Source organism: Penaeus japonicus, unplaced genomic scaffold (assembly GCF_977035675.1).
Source record: "Penaeus japonicus unplaced genomic scaffold, GWHDUDI00000001_assembly GWHDUDI00000011, whole genome shotgun sequence".
NCBI lineage: Eukaryota > Metazoa > Arthropoda > Malacostraca > Decapoda > Penaeidae > Penaeus > Penaeus japonicus.
Genome location: NW_028234413.1, coordinates 16,135,224 through 16,145,223, shown reverse-complemented (window position 1 = coordinate 16,145,223; position 10,000 = coordinate 16,135,224). Strand labels below are relative to the sequence as shown.

General features: G+C 38.1%; 1 protein-coding gene across 3 annotated transcripts in view; it reads left to right on the top strand.

Annotated features, from left to right (window-relative positions):
- stet (rhomboid serine protease stem cell tumor) overlaps positions 1-10,000 on the top strand; it is a 481,226-nt gene that overhangs the window by 64 nt on the left and 471,162 nt on the right. Inside the window, exon 1 of one of the 3 annotated variants that reach the window (XM_086541658.1) lies at positions 1-20. This exon is cut by the window's left edge and continues 64 nt beyond it. The gene's annotated coding sequence lies outside the window, so the exon portion shown is untranslated. Of the gene's footprint in view, positions 254-10,000 lie in introns of all 3 variants that reach the window. The other 2 variants (XM_086541657.1, XM_086541660.1) reach the window with 2 other exon arrangements.

The window sequence follows — 10,000 nt, the reverse complement described above, 5'->3', positions numbered from 1 at the left end:
GTGTCGAGTGGTGTAACAAGGTGAGATTTTGTGGTGTTGTGGAAGGTTCCTTTGATAGAAGTTTGTATATGTGAAAGAATTGTCGAATGCAAAGGAACTGATATACGTAAAGTGACATGTGAAATACGTTCATGTATTATATTGTATGGTGGTTATTTGCGTGTGAGATACAAGTGATTATTTTAAAAAGAATAATGTGAATGATTGGTGTTGATAAAACAATTATTGTTTATTTATAGTTCATCACCGGTAGGTAAGTATGCGACTTTGGTAATTAATTTCCTACACGAACCTTTTCTGTGATGCAATGCTATTTATTTCAGAAAGATATGCAATACAGATGTTCAATTCATGTGTAAATTCGCCGAATAAAATGACGTAATTATTGATATATGTTTACATCACAGCCGTAAAAATGAAAAGGATAATAAAGATAAGAAGAAAGATAATGATAACAACAAAGATGAAAGTGATATTAATAGTAGTTATAATAATTACAATTAAGAGTTGATAATTATACTGCTGATTGCGATTGTACTAATATTGTTATGATATTAATCATTATTGTTGTCATTTTCTATTACCATCATTATTATGATCATGGTTATTATCATTATCATTATCATTATAGTTATCATGATTATTATTCGTAGTCCTATTAGTATCATCATTATCAACAATATTAATAGTTTTAATTGGTGGTTATATCAATGTAAAAGACGGTGATGCTGATTATAAGGATGAAAAAATAGCAAAACAAAAATAAGGATAATTTTAATATATATTACGTCATTAAAAACAATAGTAATTTTAGAATAGTATAGTAAAGACAAATATGATATCATTTTTATTGAAATTCTCATAACAAGTGATTGAAGCTATAGAGCGAATGATAAGAATTATTACAATATTGCTTATTTTGAAAATACTAATAATGATATTTACAGCAACAAGAATGTCGCTGATATTAACCTCGATGATAAATGATTCAGTGAAAGTAAACAAAATATAGTTACTAAAGTAAGTTACAGAAAACATACAATACACCTTCCCCCACCACAACACACACACTCCAATGACTAAATCCCACAGCCACGGCTCAGTTGAAATACTACCTACTCTCCCTCCCTCCTTCCACCCTATCTTTATCCACCCTTCTATCCCTCCCTCCCTCCTCCTTCAACCCTTTACTCCCCTAACCCTCCCTCCACTCCATCTAACCTTACCCTCCTTTTCTTCCATCTGCCCTTTATCCACCCCTTCTTCCCATCCCTCCTTCACCCCTCAACTCTTTCTTCTCTAACACTCCTTCTATCCCTCCCTCCCTCCTCCTTCCGCTCTCCCCCCTCATCACCCCTTCTATCCCTCCCTCCCTCACACCCTCCACCCTTCCCTCCCTTCCCCTACCACCCTTTCTACTTCCCTCCCTCCCTTACCCCCTCCAGTTCCACCCTTCCACCCCCCCCCCATCCACTCTCCCCTTCCCCCACCCCCCCCTCACGTGCGTACACAGAAGCTGCCGTTATCTGGGGTTTATTGTGATGGCCCGCGACTCAGGAGGAAGTTATTATGTAACTGACGAGGTGCTCGCCTTCAAGAGGACTTCTTCGCTCAGATGGATGTTCTTTCTTATATGTATGCATGAGTGTCTATGTGTGTGTGTGGGGGGGGGGGGGTGTTTATATGTGTCTGTGTGTGAGAGAGGTAAAGAGAGAGAGAGAGAGAGAGAGAGTTTGCGCGTGTATGCAAAGTCTTATACATAAAAAATCCATTAAATCTGTGCAAAATGCCATTCAATATAACATACTTCATATTTACCAGCATAATGTTTCATTCTATACCAATATTCCCTTGTGTAGTGTCACTGGGATGGCGCACGGCATTCTGCTGCTCTGCGCAAGGAGAGGTCAGAACCTGTGAGCTTGGTCTTCTTTTTGCGGGGGCGGGTGTGTTATATAATGATTCTCTCTCTCTCTCTCTCTCTCTCTCTCTCTCTCTCTCTCTCTCTCTCTCTCTTTCTCCTTCTCTTCCTCTTCTCATAGTCTAATGCATGATTGATATATATATATATATATATATATATATATATATATATATATATATATGTGTGTGTGTGTGTGTGTCTGTGTGTACATACACACATTTACATACTATGATGTTAAATAAACTAGTTTATACACATTCTTACATTTATGCACAATTACATATATTACAAAATTACATGTTTATGGCATGATTTTGTACGGAATTCTCAGCATCTTTGAATTAATTAGCCATGATATTTTTTACACTTGTGTCAAGTTAAATCAGGATTCTTTGCTAAACTAAAAATATTCGGACGCCTATGTCTATATATATATATATATATATATATATATATATATATATTATATATATATATATATATATAATTATATATATATATATATATATATATATATATATATATATATATATATATATATATAAAATATATGTACATATATAAATGTGTGTATATATATGTATGTATGTATGCATTATGCACACACATGCAAGAACAAGAAAAAGTCCTGTCCACAGCATGCCTAGTACAAATGAGCACTGCAATGAAAGAATCACCCGTAGTCAAATAAAACGATCATCACGACCATCAGCATGTAGCCTGTTCGCACACTAAATACTTCATGACAGTCGTTCAGTCACATACAATGTGTGCAATTCGTTTCGTTTTAGCTAGCTATCCAAGGTGCAAATTTAGTAATATATAAATAACTATAGCGTTTAAGAGCACCGAAGCTTATTTTGTCATGTATGGATTTTTATCAAGCATCCCTCTCTTTTGTTTTTGTGTTCTGACGCAAGATGTTAGAGGCAGGGGGTCGTAAACGAGTTGGGAATCGAGCTGTCAAGGTTATGTGCCTACCGGATTTTTGGTCATATTGGCAAAGCGGCAGATATGCGGATTTGGTATACCAATGTCAACATCGCCTTCTTCAAAATTCCGTATGATGTCAGTATTATTATTTTGAATGTAGAATGTGTGTGTGTTTAGATAGATAGATAGACAGACAGACATACATACATATATGTGTGAGTGTGTATGTGTTCATGCGTGGGCGTGTCTCTATGTCTGTGTGTTTGTATGTGCGTCTGTATGTTTGCGTAGCCATTCTTTGTGCCCTCTTTTTCTACAAATAAATCCAGAGCGTTGACTTTAAGAGATGGTCGACACGGCGCCGGAGAGCCAAAGCGTTCGTGTAACAGCGGATTGAGAAGGCAGTACACGAACGCCCTCTCAGTGACTCGGCAGAAATGGGTTCTTTTGGTAAGTCTCCAACAGGTCATACAAGAACGGGAGGTCAAAGGTCATACATGAAGCGGCTGTTCTTATTTTGTGGTTTTTATTTTCTCATTATTACTGTCGCCAGTTTTAGCATTAGCATCAATATTAGTAGTGTTAGTGCCGCTCTTATTGTTTTTGTTATTTTTGTTGTTATCATTTGGATGTAGTTATTATTAATACTAATTAGCATTATCATTACCGTTTTCATTACTACCATTTTTATTGATTAATTTCTTATTAAAACTACTAGAACAATTTTGCTATCATCATGATATGGCCGTAAATCGGGACACGAGTTTACTCTTTAATGCTAAATCAAGTGACGTCATCGAGATAAGGTCATCTTAGGTCACGCGATTATTAGGGTGTTTATATTATCATGTTGACTGCAGTTGCATGCACTGTCGTTAAACGTGCTTCAAGGAGATTCTTGAAAATATTATATTAAAATAAGAAAATTAATTCATATATTCATGATCGCGATGTGGAAAAAGTGCATTAATGTTGTTTTTTGAGGATGAATGTGTTGCTGAGACGACGTCTTAATGACATGATGTTGAAGTGATATTGAAAGTGATATCAATAATTGTCATAGTGATTAAGATAAAAAAAAATATTATGTTCTGATAGCATGTCATACTCTCACCTTTACGACAATATAAGCCTATATTGTATAATGACTGCATTACTTGGCTATTTAGGACAAGGAAACAATATGAAACAGACAAAAAATAAATATGTAAAATAAAAAGATTATCATCCTTGTTGATGTCAGTTGCATCATTATTATAAGAATGATTCTTTTAATAGCACACGAAAACGCACAATCTTTTCAGAACTTTCTACACGGGAAATGTCAAAATTCTACCTTGTTGATTTTAAGATGACAGAAAAATTCACTGGAATATGCACGTTGAGCTATTCTGGATAACTGCATTTTTCTTGCAATCTTCATTCGTGCAGTTTTCTTATTATTGAGTAATGGATGTTGCAGATCAGAATATGTGATGGCGACAATGGTGAGGATAACATTGATGATTATAGCAGTGATAATGATAATTATAACAATGATAATAACAATAATGATTATAATGAGTGATGATAATCACGGTATGTATAATACAATTCTCAGGAGATAATATTGATGATCATTAAGACAATGATGATAGTACTGGTGATAATGGTAGTGATGATGGTAAAGATAAGCACAAAATATAGAATAAATAATTTTAATGAAAAAAAACATAATTAGTAATTATAATGACGAGGATAATTATGATAATTATGTTGCTGATGATAATGATAATAGCAACAGCAGCAATAGTAATAACAATGAAAATGATGGAATATAAGGATGGATGGATTATGAAGATTGCCACTATAAAGTTCACATAAAGTTCATTATCATCATCGTCATCATCATTACCATTGCTACCAAGAATGTTCAGTTAATGAATATAGTTTAGGGAAATTCTTTTGTCATTCTACCTATTTGTAACCCAAAATTAAAACATTATCAATAAATTCCATTCCAACATCAAAGTTAGGTAAGTTTAAATATATTTTTAAACTGTTGTAACTTTCCATGTGTATGAGAGAGAGAGGTTGTGAGTGTACATGTTTATGTATGTAATTGTGTGTGTGTGTGTGTGTACGTTTGTTTGGATGTGTGTATCAGCGTATGTATAATTGCGTGATTATGCTTACATGTGTGTATGCATGCGCGTGTGTGGGCGCACGTGTATTCTAAAACGAAATTATTATTCTTAAGATAAATGTATGTGTTCGAGCAGCGATCACATGAAAGCAATGTGTTTACATTATTACGCAGGCGTGAAAACATATTTGTTTATGTTTGCTGTTAACAGTATACTCTTTAATAGAAGTGAGGTAAACAATTTATCGTAGATATTTTTTAACAATAACAGCTTTGTTTGCGTGTATATCTATTTATTTTGTTAATATGCTATCTTTACATGTTTACACACATATATATGTATATTCATACATACATACATTTATATATATACATATATATATATGTGTGTGTGTGTGTGTGTTTGTTTGTGGGTGTGAATGTAAATGTCTACAGTGCATCTCCGTGGATCAGTTTCCGTAACAAAAGTAACAGAACTTTAGTCCATTAACAATAATAGTCTTTTCTGGGACTGTAATAGTATGAAGAATAGTAGCAGAGGTATTAATAGTGAAACGTGTTTTATAGGCTACTATCCTGACCATTTAACCTAGTACTTTCTCTTTGTATTGGTAACCTGTAAGTTACATATGCCCATCGGTGAAATATGTATGGTTCCGTATTTATACTTGTCACTACGTTTGTCTGTATACATATGCGTCTATGTATATATGTTAGAATATATGTATGCAAGCTCTACCATATATCCGTTCAAGGGCCTGTATATTTTTGCTGATGATTCACATACGGTTAAAAAGAAACTAAACGAAACTAAACCAAAGATTCGGACATGTATATTCGAACTCTCGATGATTTCTAAAACAATTAAATTCGAGTCCAAACATTCGGCAAAAATGATTTCTTGTTTGAAATAGTAAGAAAATTCGAATATATGCAAATAAATCAAACCTGAGAATTTATTTACTTAGAGCAGCTACAAAATTAGAACGCAAACTTTTAACAGAGGAAATTAAAACTGAGTAAAAACACTTGAAGCGACTTGAAAAAAGCGTTTGTCTTACCTACCAAACACCTCCACATGGCGTCAACACACACACCATCAGCACTCGGATCTTCCTCATCTCCCTCGAGGCAAACGAAACACTCAAGTCATCGCGCCTTCCTCGCAGCGTCAGGCTTCGGCGCCCTCGAGTGTTATTGCTCCATCAGGGACGCCGTCAGGAGGTAATCCCGAGGGCCGGCCTCTCAACACGCTCCTCGGCCCCTCCAAGCGCAGGTGTTGCATGTCTCCTCTTGCTTCTCCCTCTCTCCTCCTCCCTCCGTCCCTCTTCCTCTCTACCGCTTCCGTTGATATTGGAGGTGTTGCATGTTTCTTGCTTCTCTCTCTCTCTCTCTCTCTCTCTCTCTCTCTCTCTCTCTCTCTCTCTCTCCGTCCCTCTTCCTCTCTGCCGCTTCCCTTGATGTTGGAGGTGTTTCATGTTTCTTGCCTTTCTCTCTCTCTCTCTCTCTCTCTCTCTCTCTCTCTCTCTCTCTCTCTCTCTCTCTCTCTCTCTCTCTCTCTCTCTCTCTCTCTCTCTCTCTCCCTCCGTCCCTCTTCCTCTCTGCCGCTTCCGTTGATGTTGGATGTGTTGCATGTTTCTTGCTTCTCTCTCTCTCTATGTCCCTCTTCCTCTCTGCCGCTTTCGTTGATGTTGAAGGTGTTGCATGTCTATTCTTTTGTTGCTCTCTCTCCCTCCCTCCCTCCCTCCCCCTTCCCTCTTCCTCTCTGCCGCTTCCGTTGAGGCTGTGTGCGAAAGGGTCATTCGTTTTGTTGAGACGGTCATGGTGTGGTGCAATTGAATAACAGTGCTGCAGGATGACAAAAAGAAATGCTTGGATTATAAAGGTCCAGATAGGCCTAATTGGCAAGTGGAGTCTAGATCTGAATTATTTCCGAGGTTTTGATATTCAGTGTGGAACTGAATGATGTTCATATACAGTATGTAAACGCTAACTAGTTTCTGTGCTTTTTTGTGTCCAGTATATATCTGTTCAAGTATACTGGAAAACATGTTGAATTAGTTCGTATGTACGTGCGTATATATGTGTATAGGGACCACCAACTAAACCTCACCTGTTTTAATTATACCTACATGGTTTATTTCCAATTACACCCGCCGACTTTCCCACAATCAGTGTAACATGGGTCCCTCGGCAAAGAAAATAATGACAATCACACTTCCCTGAGAACCTTATACTCTTCCTCCTTATCACAAGCCAGAGGACCTCTTGGCGCTTGTTCGAGCTTTTTTCCAACCTTCATTGCATTTAATTACGCTGTAATCAACGACTCTCTGATTTATATTTATAAGTCGTAAAGTTCTGAAGTGTTTTAATTCATGCCCTCGTTTGGCATCCGGTGGGCGGAGATTAAGCGTCTCGACTGGTTTCTTGAGGAGAGAGAGAGGGAGAGATTGAATGAGAAGGAGAATCAGACAGACAGACAGGTAAAACGGACAGATGAATAGAAAATGGGAATTCTTATACAAGGCTCAGAACAACCACAGAAAAGACAACGATGTCATGCCCTTAATTAGCTTCGCTCTCATAAGCCGCGTCATACGATCTGATAGTCTGACGCGAGCGGCACGGGTGGCCGCGTGCGGAAGGTTATGCCGAAGGAAGAATGACGCAGCTGCGGACGAGAGAGGGCCTCGAGAGCGACTTCCGGGCGGTAGTTCGCGGGATGGCCGGGCAGGTGGCGCTGGTATCGATTCCCACAACGTTATTAACGTTAATTACACGGGATCCCGCGGTATGTAACGGTTGGCAGGACAAACAGTTGTAAATTAGGTAAACCTGAGTGTGATGCAATTTAAATCGTACGGCTTTTATGACTGGAGCAATGTAATGGTTTTGTAGTAAAGGAATTCATGAAATATATATATCTTTTTTTAGTTATTCTTGTGAAATAATGAAATGGCAGTGCATGTAATGCCAGTAATAGTGATAATGGTCCATGGCAATGAATTATTGCCACAATGATTATAATAGCGATAATTAGATAAAAAATGAATGATAAAAAACAAAGGAACAATAATATCAGTATCAATGATCACAATAATGGCAATCACGACGAAACACGTGCATAATTTCTGCATTGCATTTTGCATAACGCAGGTCGAGTTCAGGCAACACTACCTCCGTTGGATATTCGTCACGTCTGCAAACCCGACCAGAACAGCCACGTCGCCGTGACTCGAACGCGGTCATAAAATCCCTCTTGGTGAGATCAAACCCGAATGCTGGCGAGACTGAGGGGATCGGATCGTCTCCTTTCCACTCTGCTTTCTTCGGCATGGGGGTGGGGAGGGAGAGGCGGGGGTTGTTGGGGAGTAGGATAGGGGGAGGGAGAGAGGTAAAGAGGGAAAATAGAGAGAAAGATAAAGTAAGAGAGAGAGAATGGAAGCAGGAAAGGAGGCAAAGGCAAAATAACGGAGAGGAGAAAGAGGAAAAGACAGAAATAGAAAAAGTAAAAAAAAAAACAGTGGTTGACCTTCGTGATCCCAGGGCTTCAGACATACAAACAGAAGCACGTCTTTGGGGAGAAGGTTTGAATTACCTTCGGTTAAAGATCCCACAGATCAAGGGTTGGTCACTCCCCCGACATCGTGTCGTGAGGGCCAAGGTCACCCTCCCCCACCCCTTTAACCTCTTCTCCACCTCCCCCCTCCCCTCTTCCTCTCCTCTGGTCCCTAACCTAAGAGCTGACCGCAAACTCCTTTTATCTTAAATTCGATAGCTCTTTTTTTCTTCTTTTTTTTGTACCAGGTGATACGGGGGTGTTTTTCGACGTTATTTTTTAGCCGAGGATGATAAGGAAGAAAGAGAAGGGAAAGGAAAAGATATCCCTCGTGCTTGGAAATGCTTGACTGCTGGATATCTGTTTAATGATGGAAGGGTTAATGTTTGGAAATATATATTCTAAGGCAATTTTTAGCTGATTTAATGTATGGAAGAAATTGAGGAGATATGAGAAGACAGTTACAAAGATAATTCGTCTTCATTTAAGCATCATTTCTCTTCCTTTACATAAGAAAATGCTCCCCTCCCTCTTCCCTCCCCCCTCTCTCCTCACGCACGCTCCTCCCATTTGACCTAGCATTAGGATTTGACCTTCTGAAAATAATGTTCTCCCTAAGCCTGTAATTATTTGGAATCACGGCGTCCGGGCTACACGTGCGCGCTTTCGTCTTCGTCTTGTTTATCTAACCGACCCGGCAAAGAAAGGCGTTTGTCTTTTGTTCTCTTTGTGTTTTTTCCTTGTTATTTCCGTGAACACTTTTGCTTTTATTGCTAATGGGGGATAATCTTTTTATGGGGTATGAATTATGCATTTATTCATTTATTTTGCATTACAATTCGACACCGCAACATTAAATATACACATAAAACAAAATCCCATAAAGACACTCGAACGTAAGTAAGACATCGACCCAAAGAAGAATAAACGCAATTTCAACTCTTCGTGTCACAGAATAAGAGATTTTACATCAGATATTCCAGTAAGCTTTTGTTTTGCAGGAAAACAAAACAAAAATAAAAAAGCGCCAGTGACTTAGCGTGTCCGGCGACCAAACGATTACCAAGTTGACAACAATCCTGAGTTATGATAGTTCACGGTTTTTGTTTATTAAGGGGTCATGTAAATAATGAAGGGAGAAAATGAAAGGGATTTGTGATGAAAAAAAAGAAGGGGAAGGAAATAAGGGAGAGAATGATGAAGGGAGAAAAAGAATACCACCAAAGTAATGGCAATGCTATTGATGATATAATAATAATGATAATTACTATCACCATAATAATTATAGCCATAAACAACAATGAAAATTAAGACATGACATCAAAGGGGGAAAAATCAGAAGCAGACCCCCCCCAAAAAAAAAAAAAAAAAAAAAGCAAAACAAGCATAATAGCGCTCCACAATGGGTGGGGCTTAACAACCGAAGGCGTGGCCTGGGGCGGGGCGTGACACGGCG